Source organism: Ornithorhynchus anatinus, chromosome 1 (genome assembly GCF_004115215.2).
Source record: "Ornithorhynchus anatinus isolate Pmale09 chromosome 1, mOrnAna1.pri.v4, whole genome shotgun sequence".
Lineage (NCBI taxonomy): Eukaryota > Metazoa > Chordata > Mammalia > Monotremata > Ornithorhynchidae > Ornithorhynchus > Ornithorhynchus anatinus.
Genome location: NC_041728.1, coordinates 118,017,837 through 118,030,207, shown reverse-complemented (window position 1 = coordinate 118,030,207; position 12,371 = coordinate 118,017,837). Strand labels below are relative to the sequence as shown.

The window sequence follows — 12,371 nt, the reverse complement described above, 5'->3', positions numbered from 1 at the left end:
TGTGCGCTCAAGAGACTGGTCCCATTTAGATAGTAGGCACCCCAACCAGGGCACATTGGCCAGGGGGCATTCTTAGCCCACCCTCCTATCTAGAAGAACCTCTGTTTCCAAGTCGGGCCAATTTCAGAGGTCCAAAGTTCTTAGGATAGAGCACAGACCTGGGATTCAGAAGGACCTAGACTCTAATCCCAGCTCTGCTGTGTACCTGCTTTGTGACTTTGGCCAAGTCACTCAACCACTCTGTGCCTCAGTTATCTCATCTGTAAAATGGGAATTAAGACTGTGAATCTCATGTGAGACACGGACCATGTCCAACCTGATTATCTTGTATCTATCTCAACGTTTGGTACAGTGCCTGGCCCAGAGTAAGCGCTGAATAAATACCATTAAAAATACCATTTAAAAAAAGCAACTGTTTGGGCCATGCACTGGTTAATCTTGCCTCCAGACTAAGACAATGTGGAGGAAAGTAATCTGTGCAAGATAACACCCCTAAGACACCCCTAATGCTTTTCTCTGAAGAAATATTGAAATCATTATTATTGAACGTTTGCTGAAAAATATATATAATAAATCCTAAATAACGACATGGCTGAGTCCGCATAGCAGCAATAACACCCAGCTTTCCTATAACACGGGGCTGTGTTCTTCCAAAATCTGTGTTAAATTGCTATAGTCTTTCAGCCCAAACCAGTGAGTGTTGTCCTGATAACATTCTCTGACTGCATTCTTGCTGAAAAGAGTTCTTCCTAACACTTAGTAAGGCAGAACAGACTATACCTTTGTCATTTTGAGAGTGCTTCTGTGCTTTCCTATTCCCCTATTCAACTCTGGTTTTATCTGAAGTGTCCATGTACTTGAAGAAGAGCTAGACTTTGGGTACCAGCATTATCTATAGTGAGCCCACAGCAAGCCATTGTATAAACTACTTTTTTGATCCAAAGAACAACAACAGAGAAGAAGAAATACACTAAAGAGTGTGGCTGCTCTACTCCAGGACAGGTGGTTGCTGGTCTGTGGGGACAGGGCATGGAGGGAGATGTGGCCTACTCTCCCTGTTCTACCCATGAACGGGCCTGGAACAATCAATGACTGCCATGTAGAGGGGCCACTGTGACGCTGCAGGCAAATAAAAGGTTTTGTCTTATGCTGTCGAGTCGTTTCCAACCCACAGCGACACCACGGACACATCTCTTCCAGAATATCCCGCTCTCTATCTGCAATCATTCTAGTAGTGGATCCATGGACTTTTCTTGGTAAAAATAGGGAAGTGGTTTACCACTGCCGCCTTCCATGCAGGAAAGTCGAGTCTCCGCCCTCGACTCTATGCCCTCAACTCTCTCCCATGTCGCTGCTGCCCAGCATGGGTGAGTTTTGACTTGTAGCAGATTGCCTTCCACTCATTAGCCACTGCCCAAGCTAGGAATGGAATGGATAGGCCTCTGCTTGACTCTCCCTCCCACAGTTGAGACTGGTAGAGTACTAGAAATTCTCCAGGAGTAAACCTGAAAGGGGAAATGAAAGGGGGTCGCTTTGAATTGCGAGCGGAAAAGCAGCATACAGAGCTTGTAACATCAGCGGTCCGTACCTAAAGCAGCACAGACTAAAAGCACAGCAGAGCCGAGCTGCCAGGAACTTCTCCGAACCTTTCGACGTGGATCAGCGGGATGGGCTCCCTTGACCGTTAGACCGGGACTGGACTCTTGTTCAAGTGCGAGTGAATGTGTGTATGTGTCTCTCCCCTGCAGGTGGGTTAAAAACTGAAGTAAAGCTTCCACAGTAAACTTGGTTTCATTTATTCATTCATTCAATTGTATTTATTGAGTGCTTACTTTGTGCAGAGCGCTGTACTAAGCGCTTGAAGAGTACAATTCGGTGATTTGATTGTTCACTTGTTCCAGAGTGTCCAGTCTTGCAAATCCCTGGTCGGTTTGAGCTGGGGGCTCATGACATTATTCAGATGGGCTGCCTCATTAGTTGAATAATTTAGAATGGAAGCCTTGGAAACCAAAAAAGCCCCACAAAACTTAATCTTCCCATACTTATGCTTTTGTGTCTAAATCGGAAGCATTTAGATAACCCAGACTTTGCAAAGTTATTCATATTTGCCCGCATGCAGCACAGGGAAAGGACTACCTAGGCCTGTGTGCTGGGCTTGCAGCTGGACTTGACTGAAAACTCAGGGGCTGGCACTGATCCCTTACTCGCTTGAGCCGCATTTGGTTCCATCCCAGGTTTGGTGGTGCGTTACCACACAAAATCCAATGACAAAGTGATTTTGTTTTATTGAATATCGGCAAGGAGGGCCTGCCTGGCAGGCAGGGGAGGCTCTTAGCTCATTTTTCTGTTGCTTTTGCAATGGATGATTACTTAATCCTCAGAACGGCATTTGTGTGTTCGACCAAGTCCAGCTGGAAGCCCAGCACACAGGCTCAGGTAGCCCCTGCCCTGTGCCGCATGTGGGCAAATATGAACAACTTTGTAATGACTGCATTATTTAAGAGCTTCTGATTTAGACCCATAAGGCTAAGTATGGGGGGAGTAAATGTTTTTGGTTTCCAAAGATTCCATTCTAAAATTCCTGAATAATGAGGCAGCCCATCTGGAAAATGTCGGTTCCCAAAGTCCCGTTTTTTTTCAAGTACATGGACACTTCAGGCTAAAGCAGTTGGAATAGGGGAGTAGGGAAGTACAGAGGCACTCCCAGAATAACCTAGGTGTACTCAGTTCTGCCTTACCACATGTTTGGAACACTCATTTCAGTTACAACACAATCACGGAACGTTACCTAGACAACACATACCAGTTTGGGCTAAAAGACTATAGCAACTTAACTCGGATTTAGGAAGAACATATCCCCATGCTATAGGAAAGCCGGATGTTAATGCTGATATGCGCATTCAGCCATGTCGTTATTTAGGATTTATGTGTCTTTTTCAGTAAGCGCTCGATAATAACGATTTCAGGATTTCTTCAGAGAAAAACATTAGGTGTGTTATCATGCCCTGATTTCAAAACGACGTAATTTTACTGGCCTCTCGAAGGTGGACAAATCAATTTCAAGTCCTTAAATGGAAGTCATGGGTCAGCTGCTTGTCAGCTGTGTGACTTTGGGCAAGTCACTTAACTTCTCTGTGCCTCAGTTACCTCATCTGTAAAATGGGCATTAAGACTGTGAACCCCGCGTGGGACAACCTGATCACCTTGTATCCTCCCAGCTCTTAGAACAGTGCTTTGCACATAGTAAGCACTTAACAAATACCATCATTAATTAAGTCACAGAGAACTTTTAATACTTGTTAGAAAAGCTGCACTCTAAGTGGCACATGAGTAACTCTTGTATTGGTACCATTGGTACCATTACTTGACAAGCAATTCTATGCAAAATGAAGTGTGAGGTGTGGGTATAAACCATCTTACATTGTGAAGATCTGAACACCATTATCAGTTAAACAGCTCTTTGTCTCAAAATTTAGCAAGGGATAAACATTTAGGAATTTTCATGGTGTAGAGTACGCTTTGACTGACATAGACTAGAGGCCTTCCCTGATTAAGCTCTCTTTCCCCGGCTCCCTCTCCCTTCTGCATCATCTCTTACTTGGGTCTGTGACCTTTGGGCATTTGATATTCACCCCACCTTCTGCTCCACAGCTCTTACATACATATCTATAAATTACATATTATAAATGATCAGTTCATATTAATAACCATCTTCCCTTCTAGACTGTAAGCTCACTGTGGACAGGGAACGTGTCTACCAATTCTGTTGTACTGTACTCTCCCAAACACTGAGTACAGTGCTCTGCACACAGGAGGAAGCATTCAATAAATACCATTAATAATAATGAATCATCATTATTAATTATATTATTATTATTCATCAGACAGTGGATAAAAAGGAAAATGCAACATCGTTAAAAGAAATCTGCTTTTTGGTCTCAAACTTCAAGCAATCATGACAGCCTGTATCTGACATGTCATTGCATGGATGCTGATAGAGGAATAAATATCAGCTAACCTACTTTGTTCCCGAGTACCTTTGGCAAAACCTCACTGGTAAAAGAACTCCTGATGGAAAGAAGAGGAGCCAGATTCCCTGACACCTTATTAATCCAGAGTTCATTTTCTTCTCCCCTTCTCGCTGACAGTACAAAATCAGGACTGGGACATCTCTCATTTAAGCTCTATTAAAAACCATTAATTCTTATATGGTGACAGAGCAACAGCTATATATGATTAAGCCCACTCAAGGGAGACTTTAAACTAGACAGATATGCAAACAGAATCACTAGAATTGAGTGTTGGGGTCAAATATCATAAAGCACCTCAAATCACCTCATTCTACACCAGCTTGAACCAGGTTGAGCCTCTGAGTGTACAAAAGGCTCTTATTTCCGCCGCAATAGGGACTGGGCTTTTTCCAGGCCAACACAAAGATATTGTTCTTCCTTCTTTTTTCAAGCAAACAAATTATCTACCCAGCTTCTTTCACCTCAAACCATCTTCCAACTTAAACAAGATACAAATGAATCTAGGGAAAATACATTGCTTCTAGCTTATGGTATCTTCACAAATCCTTGAAATGCTAAATAGAATAGGCAATGTGACACAGAATGGGGTCATTCAGTAAACAGGGGATTATCATTATTAGCCTTCACACTAGGTGTTTTTAAAGCTCTTTTCGTTAAGGATGAAGCCAGTTTCCTGTACTCCTGAGTTTCTTCTTTTTAGAGCCGGATTACTTTTATCAGCAGATACGCACCATGCTGCCATGGTAATCAGCAATATTGTTCCCTCTCCCCTCCACGCTTCCTAGCAGAGAGAGTAAGTAGGGTTTGTGGGCTCAGGAAGGAAGCTATTGAAGATAATTAAAGTTAAGTTCCTAAGAAACATTGATGAAAACATGTGCCCAAGGGGCCCATACCCGGGAAAGGATCTGTCAGGGAAAAAAACAACAACAACAGCTCAACAGCAGGCCAAAGAAGATTTCAGATACCAGGGCACAGAACAAAAATAAACCAAATTGAATTAAAACTGAGAACTAAATTATTTTGTTTTTAGTTTCAAATTCATTTCACCCTCTTTCATTCCCACGAGATATTCTGGCAAAAAAATAATGCCAAAAAACTGCTTAAAACTACCCTGATCTACTATCTGGATAATTCTCAGTGTTCCTGCTGAGAACCCAACCTGTACATGCAAGTTGGTTGAGTGGCTTAGATGTAGTTTTCTGTCTGAGGCTGGGGAATGGACTGAATGATCCCATGGGGTCTCCTCCAACTTTTAGGATTCTCTGATTATCCACTTGTGGTTGAGGAACAGATGAGATGTAAAGAGAATAGGGGGATTTCATGTGATTTTAAAAAATATTTGATTTGATTTGGTTTACTCACGCTAGTAATGGGTGATGCCTTAGCAGGTTTTCGCATTTGACCTGTAGTCAAAGCCATGCTACACCCCATTCTAGATTGTGAACCCATTGTTGGGTAAGGATTGTCTCTTTATTTGTCCTGAATTTTGCTCTCCAAGCATTTAGTACAGTGCTCTGCACACAGTAAGTGCTCAGTAAATATGACTGAATGGATAAATGAGAGGGAAAATATAACATCAGGCTGTCAGAGATGGTGATAATGGTGAAAAGACTTCCTGGCACATAACCACTGCCTAACCCCCTTTCCACATACCCCTGTTATCAAAGAGAGATGAGAAGCAGCCGGTAAACTGTAGCTATAAGTTGCAAATTTCTTGTGGGCAGGGAACGTGTCTAAGCACGTGTCTGACCACTAAGCTATGTGACTTAGTGGAAAGAGCACAGGCTTGGGAGTCAGAGGTCATGGGTTCAACTCCCGGCTCTACCACTTGTCAGCTGTGTGATTTTGGGCAAGTGACCACTTCTCTGTGCCTCAGTTACCTCATCTGTAAAATGGGGATTAAGACTGTGAGCCCCAAGTGGGACAGCTTGATCACCTTGCATCTACCCCAGGATTTAGAACAGTGCTTGGCACATAGTAAGTGTTTAAAAAATCATTATTACTACTATTATTGTTTTGTACTCTCCCAAACACTTAATACAGTATTGTATTTTTGTATTATAGTCTTCTGAGCGCCTAATACCATGCTCTGCATACAATAAGCACTCAATAAATATGATTGACTGACAGACACCGTAAGTGGGTAATACTATTGCTTGATTGACCAGAGTCTGCAATGACAGCTGTAAACAGGAGGGAAAGTTGTAATGGATCAATTCATTGACTAATCTTATGTAGTGAACACTTATTGTATATAGAACTCTGCACTAAGTGTTGGAAAAGTGCAATACAACAGAGTTAGTAGATAAGATCCCTTAGAGTCTACAGGGGGGATGTAGTCATTAAAAGAAATGATAGAAATAGCAGTGTATCAGGAAATTTGTATAAGTGCTGCATCAAATTGTTAAGGGGAAAAACAGGCAAATGCAGAGTTGTTGCAGAGGGGAAGGTGGAAAGGTGAAATGAGGGCTTAGTCTGGGAAGATGTCTTGGAAGAGATGTGATTTTAAGAGGGTTGGGAAGAGAGAGGGGATCTAGACCTGAGGTGGGATGTAGGCAAGGAATCAGTGGCAAGATGGATGCCACAAAAATGTTCAGTCCATGTTTCCCCACTCCTCAAGAATCTCCAGTGGCTGACCATTCCAACTCCACATCAAACAGAAACTCTACCATTGGCTTTAAAGCACTCAATCACCTTGCCCTCTCCAACCTCACCTTGGAGGAGATGTGCCTTCAATAAGGTTCTGAAGGCGAGGGAGTAGAGGAAAAGAGGGTTTAGTAAAGGAAGGCCTCTTGGAGGAGATGTGATTTTAATAAGCTTTGAAGGTTGAGAGAGTGATTATCTGTCAGATATAAAAGGGGAAGAAGTTCCAGGCTAGAGATAGGATGTGGTGAATGGAGTTGAGGAGTCACAGAAAGCAATAGGAAGTGATAGGAGTCGAAAGGCTGGAAAGGTATGTTTGTAGGTGGAGGAGAGGGCAGAATTAAAGCGGATGAAGGTGAATATAAATATTGACGAGGTCAAGCTGGTATCTAGATTTCTGACAACAACGTTCTGGAGCTCATTGAGGTGATCCAGATTGTGGATTGGTTTTAGGAGATTGGCAGAGGGACAGAGGAAAGCAGAAAATTAGTTCCCTCTTTTTCAAACGATCACACAATCACAGTTTGTAAAATGAATTGTTTCTTATGGTACCATTCACAATCTCCTTATGCAATGGATTTGCTTTTCTGAAGGGTAATGATTCTTTGATTCTATTGATTTTTAGGGACTTTCAATACTCATAATCTGTTAATCCACCTTTGGAAACCATGTACAGGTCAGTGTAGGTATTTACCCGTGCTCCCAGTGTTCATTTTCTCTATTTTGGCAACAGTTATTTGTCAACAAGCAAAGAGAAAGTGAGACCAACATGCTGTGTGACTTTGAGCAAATCACTTAATTTCTCTGACCCTCAGTTTCCTCATCTATAGAATGAGAATGAAATTTCCTGAACCTCAGTTTTGAGAAGCATGGCTCAATGGAAAAGCACAGGCCTGGAAGTCAGGGACCTAGGTTCTAATCCTGGCTCGCCACATGCCTGCTGTATGACCTCTGGCAAGTTACCTAACTTTTCTGTGACTCAGTTAATTTAACTTTAAAGTGGGAATTAAGTACTTCTCCCTTCCTCTTACACTGTAAGCCTTGTGTGGGATAGGGATGTGTCCAATCTGTTTTTCTTGAATTTCTTAGAAATTAGCATAGTGCTTGACATATAACAATCTCTTAAGAAACACAATTATTATTATTATTACTACTTCTTAACAAAAGATATGATCCTCTTCATTCTTTAGGCTATTCCCTCGTAGAAAGGGCTAAACTCTCTGCCCCACTATCAGTCAATCACTAGGATTGATTAGGATGGCATTATACTGCTGCCTGTTAATCTATCTGTAGAAGACTTGTTTCCTGTATCCATCTCCCAAGGTTACAGTTGTAGATCAAAGCTAGCTAGACAGGCAGATATATTTAATATCCATCTAAAAATATCACATTATTGACCACTTATAGGATGTAAATTAAGTCAGAATCTCAGATCCTGTGATGCTGGAGAGACGTAGCTGAGCAACACAAGGTATGGGGAAGCAGCATGGCCTAGTGGATAGAACATGGGCCTGGAAGTCAGAAAGATGCGGGTTCTAATCCCAGCTCTGTCATGTGTTCTGTGTGACATTGTGCAAGTCACTTTGCTTTTCATGCCTCAGTTACCTCATCTGTAAAATGGGGATTAAGGCTGGGAGCTCCATGTGGGACATGGACTGTGTCCAACCTGATTACTTGTATCTACCCCACAGCTTAATATAGTGCCTGAAACATAGTAAGCACTTATCACATTTCATTAAAAACAATGTCTGGGCATCTCTGTGCCCATGAAAGCTGGTATTGGCTGGCTACTAGCCATAAGCTGTCCCTCACTGACTCTGGTTTCCACAAAGAATGTGTGTTTGGAAAGACACCTCTGATTTCCTGTTCTTTTCATATTCCTGTAGCTGGATCTATACCCATACCATATTCAGATCATTCAACTCCTCAATGTAAACTTTCCATGAATGACCTTATTTTGGAAGGACTATTTTTTTGAGGGTCAATACCTGAATAATTCAGATAGAAGTGTCTTGAATAAATATGAATGAATGAAATTCTCCCCCACTGCCTTCAAACATTCCCTTCCTAAAAAAACCTTCCCTTGACCCCACAGCTCCCTACAGTTATCACCCCATCTCCCTCCTACCATTCCTCTCCAAACTCCTTGAGCGAGCCATCCACTGTCTCAAATTCCTCTCCACTCTGACTTCTGCCTCCTTCACTCCACAGAAACCACCCTCTCAAAGGTCACCAATGATCTCCTTCTTGCAAAACCGAGTGGCTTCTATTCCATCCTAATCCTCCTTGACTTCTCAACTGCCTTTGACACTGTGGACCACCCCCTTCTCCTGGAAAGGTTATCCAACCTCTGCTTCACTGACTCTGTCCACTCCTGGTTCTCCTCTTAGCTCTCTGGCCATTCATTCTCAGTCTCCTTCGCAGGCTCCTCCTCTGCCTCCCACCCTCTAACTGTGGGGGGGTCTGTCCCAAGGTGACCCTGGGGTACCCACCATCTCAAGGTCAAATGCTATCTCGTGACCCCTGAGCCAGCAGGCAGAACTCAGAAATGTTGGTGAGATACTGTCCCTACAACCAAAACTGCTAGATTGACAGCCCAAGCCAGGAATATAGAAGGTGTCCCTCATACTCGTACCAATCAAATTAGGTACGGGTCGGGGGGGGAAGGCAGAGAATGGATAAACTGAGGCCAGAAGCTGGAATGGCTTAGGAGCCCAGGTGATATATACCTGCAGGCTTTGACTTTATGTGCAGCTGATTGAGACTTGCAGCAGCCAGCTGCCGCTTGCCTCTGCCCAGAGCACGTGAAGCCCGCTCTGCCTGCACAAAGTGAGGAGCCGTGGGATGAGTGACTGACCTGTCCCGCTGAATGCTCATGGGGCTGGAAGCCAGGCACTTTGCCATGGATGTGTAATGCATAAGTGGATTCCTCCCGAGTGGGAAGTGCTCGTGGATAGGAGCTAGCCGCCTCACCACCTGTAAACAAACCGTAAGTGAATTCTGCCTGGATGAGACCTGGGTGTTTTTCCACGTGCGAGTAACACATAAGTATACTCCTCCTGACAGGGAAGCTCTAATATCATTAAATAATCATATTCCTCCAGAAAGGGAAGTTCAATTTGCTGCATCTAAAATAATCAAATAATTCAATTCAGCTTGTGGAATAAATTTTATGTAAAACTCAGCCTTTCCATCCCTGGTTTATCTCTCTCTCTCTTTCTGTGCCGATTCCCAAATGAACCTGTCCCTAAGCGATGGGTGACAGGGTCCCTCAAGGTTCAGTTCTCAATCCACTTCTATTCTCCATCTACACTCATTCCCTTGGAGAACTCATTAGCTTCCAAGGCTTCAACCGCTGTCTCTATGCAGATGATATCCCAATCTACACCTCTTTCCCTGATCTCTCTCCCTCTCTCCAGGCTCACATCTCCTCCTGCCTTCAAGATATCTCTACTTGGATGTCCTCCTATCAAACTTAACACGTCCAAACAGAGTTCCTTATCTTCTCACAAAAACTCTGTCCTCTTCGGACTTTCCCATCACTGCAGACAGCACCACCATCCTTCCTGTATCACAAGCCCGTAACTTTGGCATTATCCTTTACTCCTCTCTCATTCAACCCACATATTCAATCCACCATCAAATCCTGTTGGTCCAATCTTCACAACACCGCTAAAATCCTCCCTTTCCTCTCCATCCAAACTGTTACCACGTTTCACTCATCCTAACCTGCCTAGATTACTACATCAGTTTCCTTGCTTACCTCCCAACCTCCTGCCTCTGCCCACTCCAGTCCATATTTCACTCCGCTGCCTGGATCATCTTTCTAAAGAAACATTCAGGACGTATCACCCCTCTCCTCAAAAACCTCCAGTGGTTGCCTTTCCACCCCCATATCAAACAGAAACTCCTCACTATTGGCTTTAAAGCTTTCCATCACCTTGCCCCTTCCTACATCATCAAGCTTCTCTCCTTCTACAACGTAGCCTGCACATTTCACTCCTCTGGTGCTAACCTTCTCACTGTGCCTCAATCTCACCTGTCTCTCCGCTGACCCCTGGCCCATATACCACCTTTGGCCTGGAACACCTTCCCTCAAATCCGCCAGACCATTACTCTCTCCCCCTCCAAAGCCTTACTGAAGGCACATCTCCTCCAAGAGGCCTTCCCAGACTAAGCCCTACTGTTCCTCATCTCCCACTCCCTTCTGCATCACCCGACTTGTTCCCTTTGCTCTTCCCCCCTGCCAGACTCAAAGTATTTATGTATATATACGTCATTTTATTTATTTATATTGATGTCTGTTTATTTGTATTGTCTGTCTCCCTCCCTCTAGCCCGTGAGCTCATTGGGGGCAGGAATTATCACTCTTTATTGTTGTATTGTACTTTCCCACGAGCTTAGTACAATGCACTTAATAAATACAATTGAATGAATGACTGAATGAAATTATCCAGTGAATTTAGGCCCCAACCTAAACCCAACCATGCCCTATATATTGTAGTAGAACTTTTTTAGAGGATAAAAATAGCCAAGTAATTCAGAAAAAGAGTGTAGTTTGGGGCCTTGGACAGCTGGATAATTTCCCTGTGTTTACAGAAATGAAAATTTGAATGGAGCCTTAATATTAATATTTAATTATTTGGTTTTGAATGCAGCCTCCTTAGGAGAGTTAGGGCTGTCTATGAAAAGAATACATTAGTTCTTCATTGCTGCGTGTGCCTCTTCCTGTGTAAACAGAGGATCAGTTGTTATTATTTCTTTGAAAGCCAAATTTTCTCCTTCCTGTTTCAGACTTAGTTTGATGCTATCTAAAATTGTCATTTGATCTCAAAAGAATAAGAGGAAAGATTCAGCCTCCACTAAATCAAATGCTGAGCCGTTGCTGGAGGTAGAAATCTGGTAAAGCTAAACTACATTTTTAAGGTAATAGTACCTATCAGTTGGGAGTCACTAAACAAATATTTTGGTTGAACAAAGAATAAATAAGTTCTAATGGAAAAGGAAGTATTCGTTATCTCCCAGTTTAAAACTCAGCAGGACTCAAGTTTGGCTTCCTCCTGAATGTCTGAATCATCACAGTTTGCCTTGATGAGCATGTTTAATCAAAAACACAACTTCTTTAAAATTCCTATAATATATTCCTAATATTAGGACCATGCTAAGTGCAATGATTATGCTTTGTTATAGCTGGGCGGATGGCTTAAAGTATAATTTAACAAGGAGTTTGTGAAGAGTGTTATCAAACATAATGAATTCTAAGGCTCGGGGTTGTAATTCCAGCTAGGCTACATGTCTGCTGTTTGACCTTGGGCAAGTCATTTCACTTCTCTGTGTCTCAGTTACTTCATCTGTAAAAAATGGAGATTAAGTGTGTGAGCCCATGTGGGACAGAGACTGTGTCCAACCTGATTAACTTGTATCTACCCCAGTGCTTAGAACAGTGCTTGGGACTTAATAATCACTTAAGTGATAATTATAATAATAATTATTGGTATTTGTTAAATGCTTGCTATGTGCCAAGCACTCTTCTAAGCACTTGGGTAGATGCAAGGTAATCAGGTTATCCGACGTGGGGCTCACAGTTTTACTCCTCATTTTACAGATGAGGTAACTGAGGCACAGAGAAGTTAAGCGGCATGCCCAAGGTCACACAGCAGACAAGTGGTGGAGCCGGGATTAGAACCTATGTTCTCT

General features: G+C 42.8%; 1 protein-coding gene and 1 non-coding gene across 2 annotated transcripts in view; both read right to left on the bottom strand.

Annotated features, from left to right (window-relative positions):
• The window catches only part of RBP1 (retinol binding protein 1), a 66,316-nt gene that overhangs the window by 10,709 nt on the left and 43,236 nt on the right, over positions 1-12,371 (bottom strand). The window lies entirely within an intron of this gene.
• Positions 1,378-1,515, bottom strand: LOC114817732. The gene has a single exon (XR_003765591.1). It is a non-coding gene; the product is annotated as a small nucleolar RNA SNORA7 (small nucleolar RNA).